This window comes from Aedes aegypti, chromosome 3 (assembly GCF_002204515.2).
Source record: "Aedes aegypti strain LVP_AGWG chromosome 3, AaegL5.0 Primary Assembly, whole genome shotgun sequence".
NCBI lineage: Eukaryota > Metazoa > Arthropoda > Insecta > Diptera > Culicidae > Aedes > Aedes aegypti.
Genome location: NC_035109.1, coordinates 340315260 through 340328739, shown reverse-complemented (window position 1 = coordinate 340328739; position 13480 = coordinate 340315260). Strand labels below are relative to the sequence as shown.

Here is a 13480-nt window from a genome sequence, read left to right as displayed (position 1 = left end):
CCTTAAATAGTGATTAAATTCGAATAGATGCACGAATACATTGCAGGGTGTAAAACAAGACAATCGGCATGTATATAGACATTTGATGCCGAAAATGCATCAAAAACTGAATAGAAACGTATAAGGGGTGGTCCATTAATTACGTAAGGGTTTATGGGGGGAGAGGGGGTTGGAGATTTCTTACGCGCCATGCAAATTATTTTTGGTTTTCATACAAAAAATCTTACCATGGGGGGAGGGGGGGTTGAAAAACCGCTAAAATTGTCTTACGTAATTAATGGACAGCCCCTAACTAGCAAGATATTCAAATTTTGCAACGCAGCACCTGTTGCATGAAGAAATTCTGAACTACCATGCGTCTCCATTGAACTGATGATGTCAGTATAGGACACTCATGAAAAGTTTGCGATCTGAAAATCAAAATTCAATAGGACGTGATGTTCGTCGACAATTTCTTAATTATTATCTTATAACTTTGTACGCACCAACGACCAATCATACAGGAATAATAGAGCTAAAGTAACAACAAAGTTTTTCATTGACATTCCAAAGCAAATGTCACGTTCGATTTCTTCGAACTCTACCAACCCCTCACCCGATGGCTTTTCTCGTATCGACTTTGTTCTCCATCTGCGAAACCACAGAAAGGCAAACCGAAGCACTTCCTATGCTTCGCTCAGTTCTAATTATCGGTCTCCTCGAGCACAAGCATCATTCACATCCGCTTTCATCCTACCCCACAGTTCGCCCCCACTGTGGTATGAGAACATTGCTAGAATTTTGCCGTGCGCTATAAATAGAACTTCGGGAGTGCCCACGCTCAAATGGTCACCCATTCTACTGATCAACAAGAGGGTGGTTTAGGGTAAAAGCATGGATTTATAACCAAGGGTGAGATTTTCAAAAACGTCACGGAAATGTTTATTCAAAAATCAGCTTAGTTATCCATAGTGCATCGAAGGTGTACGCGGCTAGAAAGCTGTCTGTCAATTTATTTTATAAGCATGAAATATTGTTATTAAAAAGCAGCTGATGATGGAGTGCAATTTCAGGTAGACCAGAAAGTGAAAGCTTGAAAGTTCATATTACAAACTTACCAATTACAAACTTACCCCTTAAAATGGAGTGTTTTCACTGACAATATTTTGTTCATTATACAGGTGAAAACAGAGGCGGTTCTCCTGAAAGTCAAGGAAATTTCCTATACGAAAAGATCCTGAAGCAACCGGAAATTGAACTTAGACATCTTCAGCATGGCTTTTTGTTTTGTAGCCGCTGACTCTAACTACTCGGCTAAGGAAGGCCCCTTCATTATGTACATATACTTTGCAAAAATAATAAAGAGTATACATCGCGTACAGCTAAAAGCCGTGACCTCCCAGAATATAAAATAGGTTTAAATGAATATTAAGTTTCAATTCAAAACAATTTCATGGAAATTTGAAGTCATATTTCAGTCAAATATTTAAACCAGAACGCCATACAAACTCCAAGTGTTCGGAATATGAGTTTGTTCGAAATTCGAGGCAAAACAGTAGTATTGGAAATATTTATGAATTTCATCCATCTATGTTTGTTTGAAAAAAAAATACACTTCGATATAATTCTGCAAACTCAACGACTCACCTTCCGTTTTTATTTAGTGTCATAATTCACCAAATTACACTTGGATATAGGGGTGTCCCAGAAAGTATGAGCACGACTTTACCATACTGCCATTTCGAGACTAGTGCAAATAGAAATCTGATTCACACACATCTTTTTCTCGCACTATTTAAGAGCAGATTTTGAAATTTGAATGATTTTTTTTTCGCTACCTATTTGTATACAGTGTAACATTTCTGGAAGCTCCTCTTATCAGTTTTGCACACGACTTTGTGCATTATATCTGAGCGACTTTGTTGTACAAAATTTGTGCTAGGTCATAAAGTACGTATATTAAAAATCTGAAAAAATATTCATCATTGTCGATACGATAAATGATCAGACTATCACTTATTTTATTGGAAATTATAAGCTTAAGTATATTAAATTTGAAAGAAACTAAAAATTGAGGGATTCCACGGAGGCATGCAAGTCGATTCTGATCGACCATTTCAAAAATATCTGAAACTTTGCACAGTTTTTCAGTTCCATCTAAATCGTCATTTTTCGATATCAAATCTTCAAGTTGAGTCACGACTAACTTTTCAAAAGGGTGTATGTGAAAATGGTTCAAAAATATTCAAAAAGATGCACAGCAAAAACGGTTCGTTCGATTGTTAGACAACTAAAGAAACAATGTTAGACAACTAAATAAAGATTCCAAAAAAAGTACACACAGTAAAACAATTTTTTTTTTGCATTAAAAACATCATTTTTGTCACAAAAACTCAAATATCTCAAAACCCTATAAAAATACCAACGTAATTTTTTGAGGGAAAATGGTCCATTATATTAGCTATCTACCATATAAATTTGGTGATGGTAAGCCAATAAACAAAAAAGTTATGACATTTCAAATATTTCACAAATTTGACACTTAGTGAAAAAAAAAATTTTTTTTTTCAATTGTTATTTTTTTTTAGGACCGCAGTTTGTTGCTGAATTTTTTGTTAAGGGTACCACATGAGGTTAACAAGTTGTTTTCATGATATTTTATTTAATTATTCATAACTATTATAGCATCTATTAGAAAGTTAGACGCGATCCAGTGTTGTGATCTAAAGTCTTGATAGTGTCATATTTTTTATTGTACGTAACTGAAGAAAAATTCTCTCAATAGTGTTGAAACCTTTTGATAAAAGAAACCTATAAGAAATCTAATATTGAAGACAAAAGCTACAAAAAAAGTTTTCTATACAGGTATACGACTAGTTTACCTGCAAAAAGTTTACCTCGTAGAGAACAAGGCGGGTCTATACCCAGGTGATCTAGTATACGTAAAGCAGGTCGGTTTTCTCGGCGCTGGTTTTCTCCACAAAGTTAAAATCTGATTACACCTGGGTATAGACCCGCCTTGGTAGAGAATAGACTTTGTTAATCATATTTGGGAGAAAGCGAGTAACTTCAACAACATCAAAAACATGATAGGTACATACCATGAACATACTCACGAAAAAGCTAAAAATATACTACCACTATGGTTATAAAAGATTTAATTGTAAAATTTTTCTTCAGTCAAGCAAACGACATCAAACTAGTCAGTAAAAACTTAAAAGTGATTTTGTTTATTAAAATCTAACGAGCAACATGAGTAGTCGCTTTCTCAACTGTTGCAGGCCGTTTGCAGAAAAAAAGTGTTCGAAAGAGCTACGAAATCTCACCGAAAGCACCATAGATAAACTGAAAGCGGCTGGTTATGCTCCAATGTCTACATTGAATACAAATTTACGCATTTGTACGTCCTGCCGTTTAAACGTTGACAAACGGGCAATCTGTACATCATCGGTGGATCAGGTTGCAGGAAGTTCGAAAACAACAACAACTGAGGAATTACTAGATGCACCGACAACATCTGAGGAGTTACCAGAAGTACCAAGTGCAGATAGTCTTGCCACGGTACCATCAGCGACATCTGTTTCAACAAATCAATCAGAAGATGAGTGCATCCAGAAGGTCAACATCGAACGCTTCAACGAAGGGATAGCTGGAATAAAAGTGACTCCGATTAAATGGACGAAGATGGGTTACGTCAATTATCCCGAGAAAAAATACCGTGAAATCAACGAAGCTGTACGAAGAAACCTCTTCAAATTAGGACCTGAGGATGTGGAAAATACAGACTACGATGAGGTAATTATGAATATGAAGGAAAGGTTCTCGAATCTAGCCACGACAAGGAAAGAAAAATTATTGATTTTGTCGATGCTGCCAAGCTCGTGGTCTATTCAAGACGCCATTGATGAGTTCAAAACCAATAGAAATGCAGCAAAAGAGGCAAAACAATTCAAAAATAACTGTCTTGCAACCAAAAATGCTAGGTCGAGTACTTCATTAACAGATGAGACAAAAGAAAAAATAATTCAATATTTTGAAGACGATGAAGTAAGTAGAGCTATGCCTGGCCAAAAAGATTATGTATCTGTAAAAAAAGATGGAAAGCGTCAAGCAATCCAAAAACGATTAATGATGACTACTTTGAAAGAAGCGTATACACGCTTCAAGGAAATTAACGAAAATATTAAGGTAGGTTTTTCCTTCGTCCAAGGCAATGCAAGCTTCTATCCAATTCAGGAACACATAATGTTTGTGTGTGCACAACACACGAAAATATTAACCTAATCTTACATAGTTTCCCGACTAAAGGTACATAACAGAATTATATCAGCATATGTTATTATGTTAGAAGGTTTTTTCGAACATAGTTTGTTATAAACTTGATGCAGGATGTTGTTAAAATAACTAAAATTATAACAAAAAGTGTATGAATAGTAACATAAACATAACCAAATGTGTTTTAATTATATCAAAAACATATCAAACCAAGTTATAATGTTTGATACAAAGTATCAAAATTATAATACTGTTCGATATACGATAATATTGTATATTATTGAAATGCATAAGTATCTATTTAATTTTGATACACAGTTGTTAAAATTGAACAAAAAAATATCTTAAAAGAAAATAAAACACAATATGTTATATTTTTGTTTTAATATGTTCTGTGGATAACGGAGCCTAACAAAATGATATCATAATATGATATGCATATCATATTCAGATAAAATTTTATTATATTTTTGTTACAAGCTTCTAGTCGGGTTGAAAAGAATCAATTTATCGAAGGATATTAAAATGTTAACTGGTAGTCTTTTGTGTGAAAATACAACATCAAATTGCTATCTACGATCTTGTTCGGATTGTTCAGATTCTTCATCATTGGAAAATACTTTATTCGCTGAGTTTGAAGAAAATTATATTGATCAGTTATCATTTGAGCAATGGGTGACCACGGATAGGTGTGACCTAGAAACTATTGTAAAACCTGTAGATGAGTTTGTGTCATTTTTTTGCTTGAAATTAGAAAGTTTAATTCCTCACGACTTTATTAAAACAGAGCAATCCCGCTTTTTAAAAAATACGAAAAATACATTACAAGATGGTGAATTTTTAGTCATTTGTGATTTTTCTGAAAACTATAGCTTTGTATTGCAAGATGAAGTGCAGTCCCATCACTGGAACGTACAACAAGCTACAATTCATCCATTCGTTATTTATTTCAATGGAAGTACGCAAATTGAACATTTTAGTTTTATTGTAATTTCCGAAGATTTAAGACACGACTCAGTATCTGTAAATTTGTTTATTGCCAAAATGATTAACTTTTTACGCGTTGATAAGGATAAAGAAATCAGAAAGATATATTTCATGTCTGATGGAGCAGCATCGCAGTACAAAAACCGTAAGAATTTTTCGAGCCTATGTCAATTTAAATCAAAGTACGGAATTGATGCAGAATGGCATTTCTTTGCTACGTCACATGGCAAAGGTCCTTGTGATGCTATTGGAGGAACCATAAAGCGCATGGCCACAAGAGCAAGTTTAGCCAAAGAACGTGAGCATCCAATTAAAACTGCAAAAGAACTATTTGATTGGGCGAATCGCAGAAAAGAAGAAGATTTAACAAAATTATCATTTTGTTTTACTACTACTGAAGAGTACGAATTAACGGCATCAGAGCTCTGCGAGCAATATAATAACGCGAAAACGATCCAAGGAACCCAAAAATTTCACTGTTTCATTCCATTGTCAGAAAATAAAATTAAAGCAAAACTATACTCGAACTGTACTGATAATGATGCAAAAGTGTTCGATATTGTATTGCAATTTTAGGGAAAACTTTCCGTTTTACGGTTCAACGAAAAGCTACCGCAGCTGTCACATCACTGATTTGCACTGGTAAATCATCAGTAGGCTTCAATGATACCTTGGATACCGTCTTTATGATTGCTGTTTGTTGCTATTTTTCATAGCGTTTTCTCTTTCAAGCATACTATGATTGAATTGTTTGCTTCAATGATAGATTGATTTCGAATTCTGCGGTAGAACTTTGACAGCTGCGGTAGAACTCTGCGGCTACCGCAAACCGGAAAATTTTCTTAACAACCGTAATAAAAAAATTGAATAACAATAAATAAATAAATAAGTATTAATAAAATGTTTTCATGATCTCATAACGCATACCCAAATCCAAAACTTTTAAAGTTTATATATAACATTTGGAAACTCATCGATCATACTCTAAAAAAAATATCCTGGTAAAAAAAAATATTTTCGTGTAATCTGTTAATTTATTTTAATTTATACATATATACATATACATATAATATTTATACATATACATAATATTTATACATATAATATACATAATACTAATGAATACATGAAAACGACTTGTTTAATTCACGCAAGGCCCTTAACAATAAAATCAGCAACAAACTGCGGTTCCCGTAATAATTTACACCGAAAAAAAAAATTTTTTTTCTACTAAATGTGAAAATTGTGACATGTTTGAAATGTCATAACTTTTTTGTTTATTGGTTTACCATCACCAAATTTTTATGGCAGATAGCTAATATAATGGACCGTTTTCCCTCAAAAAATTACGTTGGTATTTCGATAGGGTTTTGAGATATTTGAGTTTTTGTGACAAAAATTATGTTTTTTAATGCAAAAAAAATTTTTTTTACTGTGTGTATTTTTTTTGGAATCTTTATTTAGTTGTCTAACTTTGTTTCTTTAGTTGTCTAACAATCGAACGAACCGTTTTTGCTGTGCAGCTTTTTGAATATTTTTGAACCATTTTCACATACACCCTTTTGAAAAGTTAGTCGTGACTCAACTTGAAGATTTGATATCGGAAAATGACGATTTAGATGGAACTGGAAAACTGTGCAAAGTTTCAGCTCAATAGAAAAAATGAATTAAAAAATTTACCAAATTTTGGTGCTGTTGCTTGGAATCACTCAATTTGATTTCAGCAGGGGTCGATTTTTAAAAGGGTCTAAACCAAGTTCTTGTATATCCGTTCAAACATGTAAAAATCTAAATTTTTTTGTTGTTGCCTATCCTAAAGTATAGATGTTTGACATAAGTTAATATGAAATAAATTATTTTATTTATTTTAAAAATACAGCCAAACCTCTTTTTACGCCCCTAACTGGGGTAGCGCAGAAAGAATCGGAGCGTAAAAGAAGGGAGCGTAAGTTGGAATTCGGAGAGTGAAAAGTTCGAATTTTGAGCGTAAAAAGAATTAGAAGCGTAATAAAGTTTTTCATTTATTCTCGAGAAGATTTGCGAAGAGGTGGGGTTTATCCGTGGTACTTCTCAAGGGTATCAGTAGGGATGACGTAAACCATAGTCTGACGCCATTTTGAAATCCATGATGGCGACTTCCGGTTTGTTAAAATCACTTAAAACTCACGAAATATGGGTATTTTTGGAACAAGACAGATGAGTAGATGACAGAAATCGACGTCCGATGCCATTTTGGAATTCAAGTTGGCGACTTCCGGTTTGTAAAAATCACTTGAAACCCACGCAATATGGGTATTTTTGGAACGGGACTGACGGATGACGGAAATCGATGTCTGACGCCATTTTGAATCCAATATGGCGACTTCCGGTTCGTGAAAATCACTTTACAATATGGGTATTTTTGGAATGAGACAGATGAGTAGATGACGGAAATCGATGTCCGACGCCATTTTGGAATTTAAGATGACGTCTTCCAGTTTGTGGAAATCTCTTGAAACCCATGCAAATGGGTATTTTTGGAACGGGACAGAAGAGTAGATGCCGGAAATCGATGTCTGACGCCATTCTGGAATCCGAGATGGTGACTTCCGGTTTGGTTATGGAACGGGGAAAATCGATCAAAACCCCGGAAGTCGCCATCTTGGATTCCAAAATAGCGTCAGACATCGATTTCCGCTATCTACCTATCAGTCCCGTTCCAAAAATACGAATATTACCTGGGTTTAAAGTGATTTTCACAAACTGGAATTCGCCATCTTGGATTAAAAATGACGTTAGACGTCGATGTCCGGCATCTACTCATCGGTCCCGTTCCAAAAATACCCATATATTTTTTTAAAATGCTTTTCACAAACCGGAAGTCGCCATCTTGGATTTAAAATGACGTCAGACATCGATTTCCGTCATCTGCTCATCGGTCCCGTTTTAAAAATACCCATATTGCAGGGGTTTCGAGTGAATTTTCACAACCCGGAAGTCGCCATCTTGGTTTCAAAATGACGTCAGACATCGATTTTCGGCATCTCCTCATCGCTCCCGTTCCAGAAATACGCACTACATCGCTTCTCGTGGGTTGTTATCAGGCAAAAGCGTAAGTTGGAATTTTTAGAGCGTAAAAAGAGGGAGCATTATATGGAATTTCGAGCGTAAAAAGAGGGAACGTAAGTTGGAATTTGGAGCATAAATGGAGGGGGCGCAATAAGAGGGAGCGTTAAAAAAGTGAGCGTAAAAAGAGTTTTGTACCCGAAAAGCTATGATTTCGTGAATTTATCTTATGTGGAAAGAACAATTAGCGATTAGCTAGATAAGAATTGATTTTATAATGACAAAAATTTCAATTTAAAAGATTATTTTATCAAACTAAATTTTCAAAAGCAGGATATGAAATGCCCCAAGGTAAAATACAAAAATATTTATTTTTTGGATAAATATCGTGATATTCGTTATCAAAGTCGTGCCCATAGTTTCTGGGACACCCTATAAGTGTGTACGTTTTCGCCAACCTAAGGAAACCCTTTTTTGTAAGTCAATCAAAAGACATTTGAATCGTGTCAAATTCCTAAAAGAAAGCTTCCAATCCATATTCAGCAGGAAAAATATAAGAAGTGATCGGAAACTTTGTTTTTGTATTTAAAACTTGTCAATAAAATTTGCCACGCCAATACATGATCACCTGCACGAGTATTCATCATAATTCAATGAACACTAAAATTTGTATGCCAATTTGCATCTTCATTATGATATGATCTAGGGTGGCAATTACTACTACTATGGCGAATACCGGTGCATCTACCCTACATTCGTTTTCTAGGATTTCCTACAAATATACAAATTTGTAGCATAAATGAGAAGTAGAACCATTATGCTTTGTTATTCGAGTGAATTTCCTTGATGTATGAAACTCAAACTGGAACGTATTGAGTGTAGTCGTCTAAATTGCTCGGACAATCTGAACAAATTGGCAAAATAGTTTCATATTCATATCAGCCAAAAAAACCGAAACCCCATACAACCAATCTCTTTCCTCAGTTTTAATATGGAATCAAGACAAATATTTATACACTGTAATGCTATTGAATAAACTACACAAACATCCCTCCAAAAAGCAATCTTTCGCTACATGTGGCTCGTTACGTTGTTCGCAATAATGGCACTCCGGACGATAAACACATCGTTACTCGCAAAGCCAAACTAAACCCGCCGACGTCGGAAGACCCTTTTCCGATATATCCTCACTGTCAGCTGGAAGCCGCCTACATGGCTGCCGGAGAAGAAGATGCCATAAAGCCAAACCTAAATTGGAGAAACACATGCCTCACTATCGTTGGCGCGGGCTTATCGCGTAATGGACGGGCACAGAAGACGCAGAACTGAGCATTGTCTTTCAATTTTTGGAATAACGTCTAAAATGAAATACAGACTGCTTTTTGGTTCAGTGATACATGCATACTTTTTGTCAATTGCACCTTGTGATTAGAAGTTTGTCAAATAATTCATAGGTTCCAAAAATACCTTTGAAACAACAACAACTCCAACGCGTACATGCAAATATCAGAGACTATTGAATAGTTGAATTGAAAATATAGTGCTATTATACAGCTTACCTGCCCTATTTTAGCCGTACAGTCCTATAAAGTGAAAATGGCGAATTAGCGGACTAGTGGTTACTTGGGTAGTTCATGTCGAACCGAAACATTATGGGTATGGGCTCTAGGAGAACTAACTTTTCACATTTGAATTCCAGAATTGGCGATTGCGTTGAATTTTCTATCTCTCACTTGTTCCTCGAAGACCTCAATTTTATACGATATCAATAGAGCAAATTTGGTAAATTTGTTTAAAAATAGTTCAAACTCCGATGGGGCTATCTATAAAACACGTGATATTTTTTTTTTAATTTCTAGATACACGCACTCCTTTTCGTCCATACACAAATTCAAAAAAAAATTGGACCATGTTCTTTGACCAAATTGAATCTCTCATAAATAACCACGTGGTTTATGGATGACCTCAATAACTATCTACTTAATCTTGAATTGGAAACGGTTATCAAAAGTTTTTATGAGCCAATTAAAATGTGTGACAACAAGCGCTCAAACATTCATTCGCGCGCTCATAACTTGTTTGCTCTACTTTATCCATCCTACAGTAGTTCAATCCATGCCAAAAAAAAAAAATCATTCACCCAACCGGAAACTGAATAGCGACTAAAAGGCAATTGACTAAGGTAAACAAGGATGTAAATTTCGCCCCGAAAAACTCGTAACAAACAACCGTGTCTATAGCTCTATAGGCACTGATTGGGAGCACCACCGACAGAGCGAGCAATTCAATTCACAGCAAGCCAAAGGAGCAGGCTTATCGGGGACACGAGTTTCTCAATCCAATCCAGCAACCACCCACGTGTGCGTGTGTGCGTACGTGAGTGTGTGTTTGAGCCGGAAACCGGCGAGGGGGGTTTCTGACATCCCATGAAAAGCTCTGCGAACGATGTCGACAGCTCGTCATCGATAACATTAACTAGATCTATTGCTAGGGACAGTAACTAGGAGAGAAACCCAAAGACAGCCAGTGGCTAAGAGCGATAACAATCACTTCTCCGTCATCTGCAGACTTGTCGAATGGTTCATTAATTGTGCACTTGTACTGAGAAGCGAATGCAAATCATCGATACAGAGCACTGTCTGAAATTGGGGATACCTACCCAGGACGAAAAGGACATGTATGTCTGGTTGAGGCAATCGATAAAGTAATAATGTCAAAACCGGATGGTTTTACTTCGGTGCTGGTTAGTAAGGACCTGTATTCAATTAAATTGTACAAAGGCGTATACTATAATCAGGCTTATGGGGGTCACGGTAGAAATATAAAGTTTTGGAAAACTTTCCAATGCTTTCTTCGATAGTCATCATAAACCAATTTCAGTGCCGAAAGTGTCCCAAATCGATTGACCAACTCTAATCGACACTCTATTTCACTTTTATAAAAAAATAAACGCAATCAAAATCTATGTTTTCGGTACATTTTGTCAATATAACGGTTTTTACCCAGTAAGAAGAACTAAGAACTCAAATGGGATACAAAGATTTGTTAGGATGCTAACAAGGGAAGGTCACGATGGTGTTACACGGGGTTTTCAACCGGACTATTTTTGTTTATGTCGAAATATGAAAAACCCCAAAGCCTTTCGGGTGATGGACCAGTGGTGTAGCCAGGAGGGGCTCAGAAAGGGTCGATTTTGTACGAATATAATATTAATGAGTCAATTGAAAATTTGTCAAAAAGATTTATTTCAGTATTTATTACGATAGTAATCAACAAAATTGTCATTATTGTATGTTTGTAATGTATTTTTATGCACAGTTCGTGTAAACGTGTGAATTTCTGAGACATATAATGCACATAATTGGAGCGTGAAATATCATGGATATTTACATGATATGGCATGTAAACTTCAATTATATGTCATGTAATCCAGCAGGATCCTGTGTGATTACATGACATATAATTGAATAATAACACATTCTTACATGATTTCAGACTTAAATTTACATGACGACATGTTTACATCGCATGAATGAAGTTTACATGACGTGTAATCTTCATTATTTTTTACTGTGTGCCATTGGCGTAACTAACATGGAATATGGATACCAAAACAAATTTGGTTTTATTGAAATAGTATACCAACAAGGAACCCATCCTGATTGCGCCTATGGCATGAAAAAAATACATTTTAAACGAACATCAATGTCAATTCTGTTCACTATCATCACAATAATTACTAAAATAAATATTTTTTTCGATATGTAGAATCTTACCAAAATAGTCCGGTTGTAAACCCCGTTTAACACCATCGTGACCTTCCCTTGTAAGAACATTTTTTAATTCTTTTAATTCTTTACTAACAAGAATTTTCGTTGAGTTATAAAACTGGATGCGGTTTTAGTTATTAGATTGGTTAAATTGTTGTACAAAATGAATATAAAACTCCAAGCATGTTGCTCCGTTCCTCTGAACAAGAAACAAATAAAATTACGAAATTTGCCAATATTTTACTTTAAGATCGATTGATACCTCTTTTGATGTACTGAAAAACGGGGTAGCTTTGATCAGCAGGGTAACATTGATCGGAACGTCCCTAATGATAAGATATTCGAATAAACATTAATTGATTAATTATTTTGAAAGTATGAATTTTTCTTCTCTTTTTATATTCATGAGCTGAATCCAAGATGGCGGCCACCGGTTCGAGAAAATCTTTGAAAACCCATGCAATATGAGTATTTTCGGAACGGGAACGACGAGGGGATGACGAAAATCGATGTCCAACGCCATTTTAAAATCCTAGAAGGCGCCCATCGGTTCGGGATAATCGTTGAAAACCCATGTAATATGGGTATTTTAAGAACGGACACGTCGAAGGGATGACGTAAATTGATGTCCGACGCCATTTTGAAATCCAAGATAGCGGCCTCTGGTTCGAGAAAATCTTTGAAAACCCAGTTCAGTACACTTAAGGTGATTATAAAACGAAGCCAAACTTTGAATTTTCAAGTACACAAGACTGGAGCATCTGACAACAGTTCGCGAAGAAAATCAATCCAATTGCTGGCTTGCTGGTGGTGACCAATGCTATAAATTTTCAACGCGGAGCACTGTTTGGTTCTCAAGTCTTGTGCTCTTGAAAATTCGTGGGGTGGTTTCGTTCTATAATCACCTTAAGATGAAGAAAAAGGAAACAAAACGCTTCAGTTTGCAATCGAAAGTTCCAGATGTAGTAAATTTAACACTTTATGTTTCTCACAGATTGGTCTATTAAGAAATAAATGTGATTCATAGTTAGTTCAATTATGTTATAAAAAAATGTGTTCTTAAGTGGTAAAGAAACACAAAAAATACTACTTCTCATAAAATTACTAGATACTAATATTTGAATTCCATCAATGTATAGATGATACAAGAGATCGTGTGGTGAAAATTAAATAATTCCCATACCACTGACGTCAATACTACAAGAAAACAACCAAAGACGACGTGCTTAAACCTTTCTGGCAGAGAGATCTACCGTTCGTACTATGGCGCATTCACAATGGGAATCTTGATATGGTTAAACACATATTCCAGTATAGCTTATTTAACTTGCCCACTAGTTTATGAATTGTATTGTATTAATTAAATTTATGGAAAAAAGGAGAGATGTAGTATTGTGTTGATGTATTAATTAAGAGTAGGCCAT

At 35.3% G+C, this 13480-nt stretch overlaps 1 protein-coding gene across 10 annotated transcripts in view; it reads left to right on the top strand.

Annotated features, from left to right (window-relative positions):
- Nucleotides 1-13480, top strand: part of LOC5577754 — a 112234-nt gene that overhangs the window by 30207 nt on the left and 68547 nt on the right. The window lies entirely within an intron of this gene.